Raw genomic sequence first — 12,894 nt, 5'->3', positions numbered from 1 at the left:
CTTTTTCCAAGCTGTGAATCTCCTTTTACTTGAGATGAATTCTCACAAATGTTTCCTTCAACTGATTCTTCTTATCTGAAGTTATCTTCTATCTACTCTGTGTGTATCTAATATGTATCTCTTTTAAAAAAATGTTGTCTCCCTCTTTAGAATATAAGCCCATTGAAGGAAAGATAAGGGCAAGGACTGGGTCTTTCTCTTCCCTTCCTTTCTCCCTCCCTCCCTCCCTCTTTCCTTTCCTTCTTTCCTTCCTTTCCTTCTTTCCTTCCTTTCCTTCTTCTCTTTCTTTCTTCCTTTCTCTCTTTCTTTCTTTCTCTCTTTCTTTCTTTCTTTCTTTCTTTCTTTCTTTCTTTCTTTCTTTCTTTCTTCTTTTCTCTCTCTCTTCTCTCTTCTTTTCTTTCTTTCTTTCTTTCTTTCTTTCTCTTTCTTTCTTTCTTCTTTCTTTCTTCCTCTTCTTCCTTCCTTCTTCCTTCCTTCCTCCTTCCTTCCTTCTCTTCCTTCTTCCTTCTTTTTCTTTCTTTCTTTCTTTCTTTCTTTCTTCTTTCTTTCTTTCTCTTTCTTTCTTCTTTCTTTCTCTCTTCTCCTCTTTCCTTCCTTCCTTCCTTCCTTCCTTCCTTCCTTCCTTCCTCCTTCCTTCCTTCCTTCCTCCTTTCCTTCCTCTTTCTTTCTTTCTTTCTTTCTTCTTTCTTTCTTTCTCTCTTCTTCTTTTTTCTTTCTTTCTTTCTTCTTTCTCTTCTTCTTCTTTCTTTCTTTCTTCTTCTTCCTTCCTTCCTTCCTTCCTTCCTTCCTTCCTTCCTTCCTTTCTTTCTCTCTCTCTCTCTCTCTCTCTCTCTCTCTCTCTCTCTCTCTTTCTTTCTTTCTTCTTTCTTTCTTTTTTTCTTCTTTCTTCTTCTTTCTTTCTTTCTTTCTTTCTTTCTTTCTTTTCTTTCTTTCTTTCTTTCTTCTTTCTTTCTTTTTTCTTTCTTTCTTTCTTTCTTTCTTTCTTTCTTTCTTTTTCTTTCTTTCCTCTGTATCCCCAACAAAGAACAGGGCTTGGAATTTAATAAACTCTCAATAACTGTTTGTTGATCAATTTATGGATTGATATCAAATCTAAGAATGATTTTGAGAAACATTACATTTTCCTTGCTAAAAGGAGTAGACACAATTTGATTTCCCTATGATAATGGCATCTTGAAATAACTGGTTGACCGAGATCCCACTCATTGTTTCATTTGGGTTCTAAGTCCCATCCAGGATGGGATTTGGCCAAACCGAATTGGCTGATGGTCTCTTCCAAGAACTTGCTCCCCCTCAGTGATCTGGGCAACTGAATTACCGGTACCAGAACCTGGCAGCAGCAGATGCAACACCAGGGAGGAAAAACAGCTTAAAAGCCTGCTGCTGGATGGGGCTGAGGAGCTGCCAATTTTTGTTTACTTCTTCCTGGGCAAGAAGATCGCAGCTGTTTCTTTCCGTAAAAGATGTGGGAAGATTTAATGACCTTACCCTGCAGTCTCCTCTCCTCCCAAATGTTCATGAAGCCCAACAGCTGGTTTAGAAAACACTGTCAGTCAGGATTTGAATAGTTTTACATAATCTCCCATGGAGGAGCCAATCCAAGCTCTTTGGTTGGCCAAGTGGCAACAAAAATCCCCTTTATGGACTCACGTTCGGCTCCCATAGCAATTTCTTTTGGCTATTTGTTGATTTTTGGGGGGTATAGCCTCAAATAAAAAAATTCAAGTGTGGAGAAAGAAAGAAAGAAAGAAAGGGTAGGGATGGCAATGGAAGCTTCTCGGAAGTGGGCATTATTTCATTTTTGGAGTTGTATCCTCAGCACCAGACACAGTTCCTGGCACATAATAGTAGGTAATTATTGATCCATTGATTCTTCCACAGCCCAGACTGTGAGGCAATCTTATTAGAAGCTGATAGTGAGAGAAATGTTATTATTATTTATTCATTGAAAACAATAAAAACCAGTTAAGAAAATTTTCTGAGCACAGCTTCTTTATTAATACTTCATTAATAATACTTTAATTAATAATAGCATTAATACTAATGATGTTGAAAAGTAACATTTAGATAAGGATAGTTAGGTGGCTAAGTGGATGGAGTACCAGGCCTGGAGTGCTGTCTTCCTGAGTTCAAATCCTGTTTCAGACACTAGCTGTGTGACTCCAGGCAAGTCACTTCACCCTTTTTACCTCAGTTTCCTCATCTGTAAAATGAGCTGGAAAAGGAGATCGCAAACCATTCCAATATCTTGGCCAAGAAAAGACCAGATGGCATCACAAAGAGTCAAACACAACTGAAACTCTTGAGCAACAACATTTAGCTAGCACTTTAAAATAATCAAAACCTACGTTACTTCCTTTGATTCTCAAAACAACTCTATGAAATATCTGCTATTATTGTCCCTATTTTACCCATACAAAAACTGAGGCTGAGAGATATTAAATAATTTGCCCAGGGTCACACAGCTAGTAAGTGTCCAAAACAGGATTTGAACTCAGGTCATCTTGACTCCAAATTAACCAGTCGTGGTAAGGACATGCCATATTGATCCATTTTCTGTCTCTGAATTTTCTGTCTAAAAACACTTCCTTAGCTACCACTCCACTTTAGGTATTGTGTTCCCTTATTAGAATATAAGGTCTTTGAGGGCAGAGACTCCTTTGCTTATTGTTGTATCCCCAGTGTTTAACATGGTGCCAGGCACAAAGTAAGTACTTTTTCCTTCTCTCCTTCCTTCCTTCCTTCCTTCCTTCCTTCCTTCCTTCCTTCCTTCCTTCCTTCCTTCCTTCCTTCCTTCCTTCCTTCCTTCCTTCCTTCCTTCCTTCCTTCCTTCCTTCCTTCCTTTCTTTCTTTCTTCTTTCTTTCTTTCTTTCTTTCTTTCTTCTTTCTTTCTTTCTTTCTTTCTTTCTTTCTTTCTTTCTTTCTCTCTTTCTCTCTTTCTCCTCTCTTTCCTTCCTTCCTTCCTTCCTTCCTTCCTTCCTTCCTTCCTTCCTTCCTTCCTTCCTTCCTTCCTTCCTTCCTTCCTTCCTTCCTTCACTTGAAGAGCAGCACTATCTCCACTACAATACCTCACTACAGAGTTCCCTCCTCCGCCCCCCACCCCAGTTGTCCCAATCAAGTGCATAACATCAAGTTGTTTGACACCTTGAGAATCAATGGGCTGTTGTTCAGTTGTGACCCCATTTGGGGTTTTCTTGGTACTGGATTTGTTTGCCATTTCCTTCTCTAGCTCGTTTTACAGATGAGGAAACTGAGACAAACAAGGTTAAGTGACATGATCAGGGTCACCTAGCTAGTAAGTATCTGAGGCCAGATTTGAACTCAGGAAGATGAGTCCTCCTGACTCTAGGCCCAGTGATCTATGCACTATGGCACCACCTAGCTGCCCCAAGAGTCAGTGAAGCATGGCAGATAATACAGTAACCCTGGAACTATGCAGGCCTGGATTTGAGTCCTGCTTCTTACACATACTAGCTGTGTGACCCTAAGCACATTACCTGGTCTCTCAGTGTTCTAGGCAGTGTTATAAGACAGTAAGGTACAGATCTACATTGGTAAAGCTTCCTAACCTAAGAGTTCCCTATATCAATGCAATCAAAGACCCAGACCTAATCATTTAAAGACTTAAGGTTTGTCCCTGTTCTCTTAGGATTACAGATTGGAAGCTTGAAAGAACCTTAGAGGCCAACACATATCAGAAGCTAAGTCAGACCCACAGACATTCAGCAGCTTTCCCAGGGTAATAGCCACTATATGTCAGAGGTAGGACTTGAACCCAGATCTTCTCATTATTTGATAAATTATAGTTCTAGCTTTTGCTGTGATCCAGGAGGATGAAGGAAAACCCAGTGGATTTGGAACCTGGAAGATGCAAATTTGAATATCAGCTTTGCTTTTTAACCCGTGGGACCTTGGGCCATTTGCTACCCCTCTGGGGGGCTCAGGTTCATCCTGAAAGGGTTGGACTCTGAGCCCTGACATAAACAGGCATTCTTCACCTGGGGCTGATGTCAAGGTGGCTAGAAACTGAATCACTGGCTACCTTAGTGGGAGTGCTCTGATTTTTGTTTTTCTTTTCTAAATCCAAAGATTATCTTTTCTGTATCTATAGATAATATATATATATATATATATATATATATATATATATATAAATCAGTATTTCTATACACAATTTACATATATATATATATATATACACATACATACATATAAATATATACACATATATAGACATACAGGTCTATAGTATACAAACTAGAGAACGAAATGCTAAACCACTTTGCCAAGAAAAACCCAAGACTCTTTTATCTACAGATATTTTGTGTATATCAATATCTCTATATAGAATTAATATCTATATACATATAAATATATACACATATATAGATATACAGGTCTATAGTTTAGAAACTGGAGAAGGAAATGGCAAACCACTTTTCTAAGAAAATCCCAAGACTCTTTTATCTATATCTTTAGATATTTTATGCATATCAATATCTCTATATAGAATTTATATATATATATATACACACATACACATATACACATATATAGGTCTATAGTACAGAAATTGCAGAAGGAAATGGCAAACCACATTGCCAAGAAAAACCCTACTATTTAACCTATATCTATAGATATTTTATACATATCAATATCTTTACATAGAAATCAATATAATATACAGATACAATTATGCATTTAAGTTTATACACATATTTAGATACTCACATTTCTATAGTATATAAACTAGAGAAGGAAATGGCAAACCACTCCAGTATCTTTGCCAAGAAAACTTCATGGACAATATGGTCTATGGTGTCATGAAGAGTCAGATAAGACTGAGTGACTCAGCAATAATAGTATATAAACATACATGTATATATGCATATACACATATGTTCATAAATGTACATGTATGCACAGAAATGTGATATATCTTGTGTGCATGTACTGTATACACACATATATGCATATGATTGTGCATGTGTGCACATGTGTATGTATATATACATATGTAATGCTTTATAATTCGCCTATTTCTTCATAATGACCTTGAAAAATATATTTTTTTGTTTATTTCTACTTAGTAAATAAGCAATGAGGCCTAGAAAAGTTAACTTACCTGCAGACAAACATCCAGTAATTGATGGAGATTCATAATTTGAACTCATGTCTCTTCACTCCAAATCCACATCCTCTCTAGGTCTTGGTTTCCTCATGTGTCCAATGAAGAGGCTGGACCAGATGACCTACAGGTCTGTTTTAGCTTTTAGATCTGCAATCCTGCTCCAATGATTGGATCTGGCACAATGTCAGTCCTTAAGGAAGAAAAAAACCCAAAAAAAACCTGCCTTAGTCTGTATCAGAGAAGAAAAACAGTTATGATGCCAATAAAATAGGAGAAAGGCTTTCTGTGCTGAAGAGATTATCCAGTTATATCATTAGCCCAATTCCCATTTGGCTCCAAAAACACGTCAGCCAGGACCTGAAATAACAGTCTTCAATAATATTTGGATTATAAGGAAAAAGAAAGAAAATAGGATTGTTCCTATGAAGGCAGCCAATGGCTCAGTTTCTAGCCAACCTGATATCAGCCCCAGGTGAAGAAGGCATGTTTATGTCACAGCTGAGGGCATTTTATTCTGCCCATCTCTTCTCCCCTCTCATCAGCTGTTGCTGGCATAAGGCTGATTATTGTCTATTTTAAATGTCTTTGACCTTATGAGCTATTCCTTATCCACGACCCCCACTATGACCTTCATTCATCGACCACAGATGCAACATATCTTCTGATGCTAACAAAAGACAGAGATTGCATGGCAGTAGGGTGGGTCTTGTAGTCAGGAAGATCTGGATTCAAATCCTGATCCTGATGCTTATAACTGCCCAGCCCTGGGCAAGTTATATAATCTCTGTGTCCTTCAGGAAACTCTCTAGAGCTTAATTACTAGTTCGTAGGTAGATTGTAATTTATAATGTTTGAAAGTTGTAATCATAGATCCTTTTCTTATTGACTCAACCACGTTTAACTTTTTTTGCTAGCAGGGGAAGTCAGCCAAAGTAGTAGGTTGAAGGGGCTTTCAAAAATGAAATTCTGAAAATTCAATACCTAAACAGGGTGTCTCAAAAGTCTTAGTGAACTTTTAAGTTTTTAAATCTTAAACAGCACTAAGACGTTTGGTACATTATATACATGTACATGTATGTTTGTATATGTGCATACGTGTGTACACGTAATGAAAAAAGGGAGCTATCTGAAGAGACATTGAGGATAACAAGTAACTTATAAACCAGTTCAGATTTTTAAAAGATACACACACATACTATATGTGTATTCATATATTTATGTGTGTGGGTATGTGCACATGTATGTATATACACACATACATGTATGTGTATGTATGTGTATACACACAAACACACACATCATATACATATCCACCCACACATATATAATACAACACACATACATGTATACATGTATATATATATATATATACATATACATACGCATGCACACACATATGTATTAGTAATTTCATTCATGTCCAAATCTCTGTGGCAGTATTTGGGGTTTTCCTGGCAAAGATATGCAGTGGTTTGCTGTTTCCTTCTTCAGCTCATTTGACAGATGAGAAAACTGAGGCAAACAGAGTTAAATCTCTTACCTGGGCTCCCACAGCCAGTAAGTGTCTGAGGCTAGATTTTAACCCAGGAAGATGAGTCTTCCTGACTGTAGGCCCTACACTTTTCCCACTGTGCCACTAAGCTGATGTGCATATATACATAAACACACAATGTATATATGTGTGCACATGTACACACGTGTGCATATATATGTATGTATATATGCACACATATGTACACACATATGGATGCTCCAAGTAAGAGGCAGATGATGAAGAATGGCTCTAGAGGAATAGGGTCAGGTATGTTAAAAGCTCATCATGACCTGAGACTTATAGTTGATGATAAAATTTGGAAAGAGACCTTTAAAGTTGTACTTGGGGGGAAAAGCCGTGGAATTAAAGAAGTAACAAGATGTCTGTTGAGGTGAATGAGATCATGAAGATAGACACCAGAGAAAAGAACTGAAATCTGTTCAATTCTTCTGATCCTTGTTTTTTCTACTGGGGAGAATACTATTGAAATAAAATGGTTAATAGTGTAGGAAGGCTGTTTTTAAAAGATTTTTATACTGTCTTTTGTATTATGAACTCAATAAGGCAATAAACACAGACATTTCAATATACAAAAAAAAGCAGGAAAAGAGGATTGTATTTGAAACTGTGACCTTCTATTGTGTAAAATGTGACTTCTTAAATGTATGTGAAATTTAACATGATAGTAACAAAATTACTTGAACTTCCATATATTATTTTAAATGTTTCATTAACTCTCTTTTTTCCCCCATCACTATCATGTAACAAATAGCTGCTATGGAATTGAAAACCAAGACAGAAAGCAAGATAGTGAGTTACCTTGGCTCCCTTCCAAGCAGTCAATGAGCATTTATTAAGTACCTACTTTATGCCAAGCTAGACTCTGAGGAGCCAAGTGCAAAGGATGAAAGAATCCATACAGTCAAGGAATTTAGATTCTAACCAAGAATTCTAATCCTGGATCCTAGAGAAACCACAGTGCAGAATAATGAAAGGGATGGCAGGTGGGACTGCTGAGTCACCTTGGAAAGACTGTCAGAATGGGAGAGGTGCCACAGGACTTTAGAAAGACAGATGTCTCCGTTTTCAAAAAACAAAGAACAGTCCGAAAGCTACAGGCTAGTGGGTCTGACTTTAATTCCTAGCAATATTCTTGAATATATTGTTTAAGGGATAGCTTGTAAACACCTAGCACTGGAGGGAGTGGTCATTAGGAGTGGACGTCTCTTCATGAGGAGGGTGGTGCCAGTCTAACCTGGCTTCTTTTGGCTAGTCAGGGGTAGGGAATCTGCGGCCTCGAGGCCACATGTGGCCCAACTAGATTAATAGACTGTTGTATTCATCATAATACACATAGGTTACTGTTATTTCTTTGTTTATTCTTGATGAATTTTGAAAATAGAAGTAACAAAAAGCACAGATAGGTTGATTAACAGAGTGCATTAGAGATGGGATACCTAGAATTCAGTGAAACATTTGACAAAATATCCTATGTGTGTTTGTGGACAAGTAGGAGATGTGACAGGGAGGTAGTGCAATGGGTAGAGTCTTGGCCTTGCAATCAGAGAGACTCATCTTCTTGAGTTCAAATTTGATCTTAGTAATTATGTGACCCTGGGCAAATCACTTCACCCAGTTTGCCTCAGTTTCCTCATCTGTAAAATGAGCTAGAGAAGGAAATGGCAAACCACTCCAGTGTCTTTGCCAAACCCCCCCCCCAACACCAAAACAACAAAATGGGGTCACGAAGGATCATTCATGACTCAAACGACTCAATAACAGGAAATACAGGCTAGGTAGTGGTATCATTAGGAGCAACCGAAATTAACCAAAGCCAAAGAGAAGTCATTAACAGCCTGGTGGGAGTTTAGAAGTAGATCATACATGCAATTCTCCATCTAGAGATCTTTTTTTGGTCCCATGATGTTTAATGTTATGTAGCAATGATTTACATGAAGGTTTAGTCCTCTGAATCCTTTAAAATCTCTTCTCAGATCTGAGGCAGCTAGATGGTACAGTGGATAAAATGTTGGGCTTGTAGTCAGAAAGTCTTGAGTTCAAAAGACACAATCTATATGACCCCAGCAAGTCACTTAGCCTGTCTCAATTTCCTTATCAGCAAAAATGGGTGTAATAATTGCCTCTACCTCCTAGCTGTTGTAAGAATTCAGTGAGATTACTGAGTTTAGGTAATTACCTAGATCAGGACCACATGTGGCCCTCCAGGTCCTCAAGTGCAGCCCTTTGACTGAATCCACACTTCACAGAACAAATCCTTTTGAGGATAGAAGTGACCTAGATAAACCACTTTGTAAATCTTAACGCACAATGTAAAAATACTAACTATTAGTTGGAGTGTTTTTTATCAAATTTTCAGATGAATGGATGCTAGCAGGAATGGCTACTGTCATTCTCTGGATGACAGAATCATGATCCTAAAAGGTCACATCAGGCTAGCATGAAATTGTTGTTGAGTCATGTCTGACTCTTCATGATCCCATTTGGGTCTTTTTTGGCAAAGATCCTGGAGTGGTTTGCCATTTCCTTCTCTAGCTCATTTGACAGACAAGGAAACTGAGGCAAACAGGGTTAAGTGACTTGCCTAGGGTCACAAAAGACAGTAAGTTCCTGAGGTCATATTTGGACTCAGCTTCTCCTGACTGGTGCTCTATCCAGTAAGTCACCTAGCTGCCCCAGGATGAAATTTGATAAGGATAAATGTAAAATTCTACACTTGAGTTCAAAAAGTCAACTTCTCAAGAACAGCATGGAGAAAACATGACTCGACAGCTTGGGTGAAAGAACTCTGGGAATTTTTTTTTTGGATTATAAGTTTAACGTAAGCTAATACTGAGATATGAAGACAAAAAGTGTTAATGCAATTTTCAGCTGCCTTAACAGAGGCATAGTGTTCGGGAAGAGGGGAAAGCAGGTGACGGCTGTCAAATATTTGAAGATTTGCCATGTGGAAGAGGGATTTGATTTGTTCTTCTTTCAGCACAGATTGATTATATCCTTCCTTTACTCATTAAACTCCAGTGGTTCTCCATTGACTACAATAAAATGTCAATTTCTTGGTTTGGCTTTTAAGCCCATTATAACCTGCCCCCAATCTGTCTTTCCAACCTCATAATAAATTATTCCCCTTCTTGCACTATATGGTCTAGACCAGGGGTCTTTTCAGTGTTTCTCCCACAGATTGGGGCTAAGGAAAGCCCTAGAACCTTGAGAGTAGTGAGCAGTCACCAATCTGAGCACATCAACCTACAAGGCCAAGTGTAAGTCAGGGGAGTGAACTCCAGAAGGGGCAATACCCATGCATGTACATCTAATTTATCCTGAATAGAATCTAAGCTCCTTGAATGCAGCATTATTTCACTTTTCCCCCCTTTATGTTCCCCAGTGCCTAACATAGTGTTTGGCACACAGTAGGTATTTAATAAATACTTATTGATTAAATGACTGATTGCAAAAGTCAGGGTAAGGCAAAGCGACCAGGAGTTTTAGAGAGGCAGATTTTGGCTAGATAGAAGGAAAACCTTCCAAAATAATTAATAGTGCTGGATTTAAAATCAGAAGACCTAGGTACAAATACCAGATCTGCCACCAATTACCTGTTTTTTCTGGGGAAAGTCATTTCACCTGTATGAGAGCCTTATTTTCCTCATCTTTAAAATGGAAGAATTGGGCAAGATGACCTGTGTCTTCCCTTCCAACTCTAAGCCTACGATCTCGTGACTTAGAGCTATTTTTAAAAGTACAGTGGGGTACTTCTGGAAAGTAATGGACTCCCCATCGCTCAAGATTTTCTTTTTTTTCTTTTTTTTTTTTGGCTAGGCAATGGGGTTAAGTGACTTGCCCAGAGTCACACAGCTAGGATTTGAACTCCAAGATTTTCTAAGAGAAGGCTGACTGACCCACTCATTGGGAATATTGAGGAGAGGATTCCTAGAGTAGTATGGGGTGGCCTCTGAGGTCCCTTCCAACTCTGATATACTATGGTTCCCCTTGACTTTCTCCTGTCTCCTTTGAACTATTACGATGCAATAATATTTAGTATCCTCTTAATAAAAATAATTAACATGTAGTTAGCATTTTAAGATGTATGAAGTACTTTCCCCACAACCACCTTGAGAGATTGGTAGTGAAGTATTATCTACCCATTTTACAAGTCAGGAAATTGAGTTTCATAAAGATGAATTGTCACCAAGCTAGGTCAGTGGCAGAATTCAAACTTGAACCCAGGTCGCAATGAAATTCCAATTAATGCAATTCAACCATTATGGTGCACTTAATTTGTACCTGTTTCATTCCCTATCTCTGTGTACTCCATCTTCACTTTCACTTCTTCAAATCCCTAAGTTCTTTCAAACATCATCTCAAAGGTTATCTTCTATATTAGACCATTTTTGGAATCCCCTTCTCCACCTGTCAGTGTTGTTGTTGTTGAGCTGTTCAGTCTTTTCTGACTTTTTATGACCCCATGTGGGGTTGTCTTGGCAAAGAAACTGGAGTGGTTTCCCACTTTCCTTCTCCTGATCATTTTACAGATGAGGAATTGAAGTGAACAAGGTTAAGTGACTTGCCCAGGGTCACACAGCTAGGTAAGTGTTGGTGGTGGCGTTCAGTCATTTCAGGCATCTCTGACTCTTGTCACCCCATTTGGGATGTTCTTGTCAAAGACACTAGAGTGGTTTGCCATTTCCTTTTCCAGCTCATTTTACAAATGAGGAAACTGAGGCAAACAGGGTTAAGTGATTTTCCTAGAGCCACACATCTAGTGAGCGTCTGAGGCCAGATTTGAACTCAGGAAGATGAGTCTTCCAGACTTCAGGCTTGGCATTCTATCCACTGCACCAGCTAGCTGCTCTACCATCTGTCATGACCTCCTCTTCAAGAGTCAATCTTACATTTATATATTTATTTTGTATATGTGTATAAAATTTTGTATTGTTTCCTACAGTAAGTCCAAGCCCCTGGAAGAAGGTTTCTTTTTTGTTATTGTATGTCCAATACCTAGTACAGTAGCCTCTAAGTAAATATTTATTGATAGATTGTCAGATCCTGTACTAAGTGACTGGTTGGGGAAGTAAGGACTGGCCTGGAAGGGAGCTCACAGATGAGGAAAATCCTCCACTAATTCGAGGTGGTCCCTTCTCTTCAACTTGGAGTCTCAGTTGCCTGGAACCTGAGAAGTTAAGTGACTTACCCAGGGTCACATAGTCAGGATGGGTCAGAGGCAAGATTTAAATCCAGGTTTTCCTTCTTGAGCCTGATTCTAGCTCCCTCTCCTCTAACCTCCACTGCCTCCTCAAGTGAAAGAAATACATCAAATCTGGCCTCAGATGCTTAACACTTATTAACTATGTGACCCTGGACAAGTCACTTAACCCCAGTTGCCTCACCCCTCAAAAAATAAATAAAAAGAGAAAAATTAAACTGTCCTTGGCCTCAAGGTACTTCCCTTGCTTTTGGGCATGGTTGGCTTAGCCCTGACTCCTGATTCTTTCAACATTGGAAAAGGCTTATGACTTCATGCCATTACTTCTTTGTGAAGTAGTAGGAACCAAAGCTCTCAGAGGGAGAGAGTATATTCAGAAAAGGATGGTTGGAGTCATTTCTAACCACAGCCATTGAATGGAGGGCTAAGCAGTCCACACTGCGTCTGAATTCTTTACACTCCAGAGGGACATAAATTACTTCCTTTCTCCCTTTTACAAAAGATTTCAGGCTTTGATTCATTCTAGAAGTCAAGCTTGTGGGAAAATCCAGCCCCTCGTGCATCTGAACAGCCAAACTGGGAAAGTAATTCAGGGCTAATAGCACAGCTCTTGACTTATTGCAAAGCCGCTAAGGGTGGCAATTTATGGCATCAAAAAAGGAAGTCGACGGAGAATTACAGTTTCTGAAAGATTGGAGGGGTGTTTTGCAGATGGCAATTTATAACTATTCTATCCAGCATGAATATAGAAAAAAAATATGACATCAGCAGGGTTTCCAGGCCAGATCGAAAGTTAGGGGATTCTTAATTCAACCGGTAAAAACTTCCTGAAAGCCAGCTCAAATGGTCAGAGAACAGTGAGAATTAATTGGTTCCCTCATGGCCCAAAGGATGAGTGATTACTCTTTTCTGTTGCAGGGTACTGTTTTCTGTAAGCCTGGGCTTTCATGTTCTCAGTCATATTAGTAGGTATGCGCTTTTAAAAAGCTCCAACCTTCAAATAAAATC

General features: G+C 38.7%; 1 long non-coding RNA gene across 5 annotated transcripts in view; it reads right to left on the bottom strand.

Annotated features, from left to right (window-relative positions):
* The window catches only part of LOC110221777 (uncharacterized), a 214,606-nt gene that overhangs the window by 41,243 nt on the left and 160,469 nt on the right, over positions 1-12,894 (bottom strand). For 4 of the 5 annotated variants that reach the window (XR_013482873.1, XR_013482874.1, XR_013482878.1 and 1 more), the window contains one exon: positions 5,126-5,321. This is a non-coding gene — a long non-coding RNA (uncharacterized LOC110221777). Of the gene's footprint in view, positions 1-978; positions 1,911-5,125; positions 5,322-12,894 lie in introns of those variants that run through there. The other variant, XR_002328240.2, reaches the window with a different exon arrangement.

The sequence above is a fragment of the Phascolarctos cinereus genome, unplaced genomic scaffold, assembly GCF_003287225.1.
Source record: "Phascolarctos cinereus isolate Bilbo 61053 unplaced genomic scaffold, phaCin_HiC Scaffold_1;HRSCAF=81, whole genome shotgun sequence".
Lineage (NCBI taxonomy): Eukaryota > Metazoa > Chordata > Mammalia > Diprotodontia > Phascolarctidae > Phascolarctos > Phascolarctos cinereus.
This window is presented reverse-complemented; position numbering and strand designations above follow the sequence as displayed.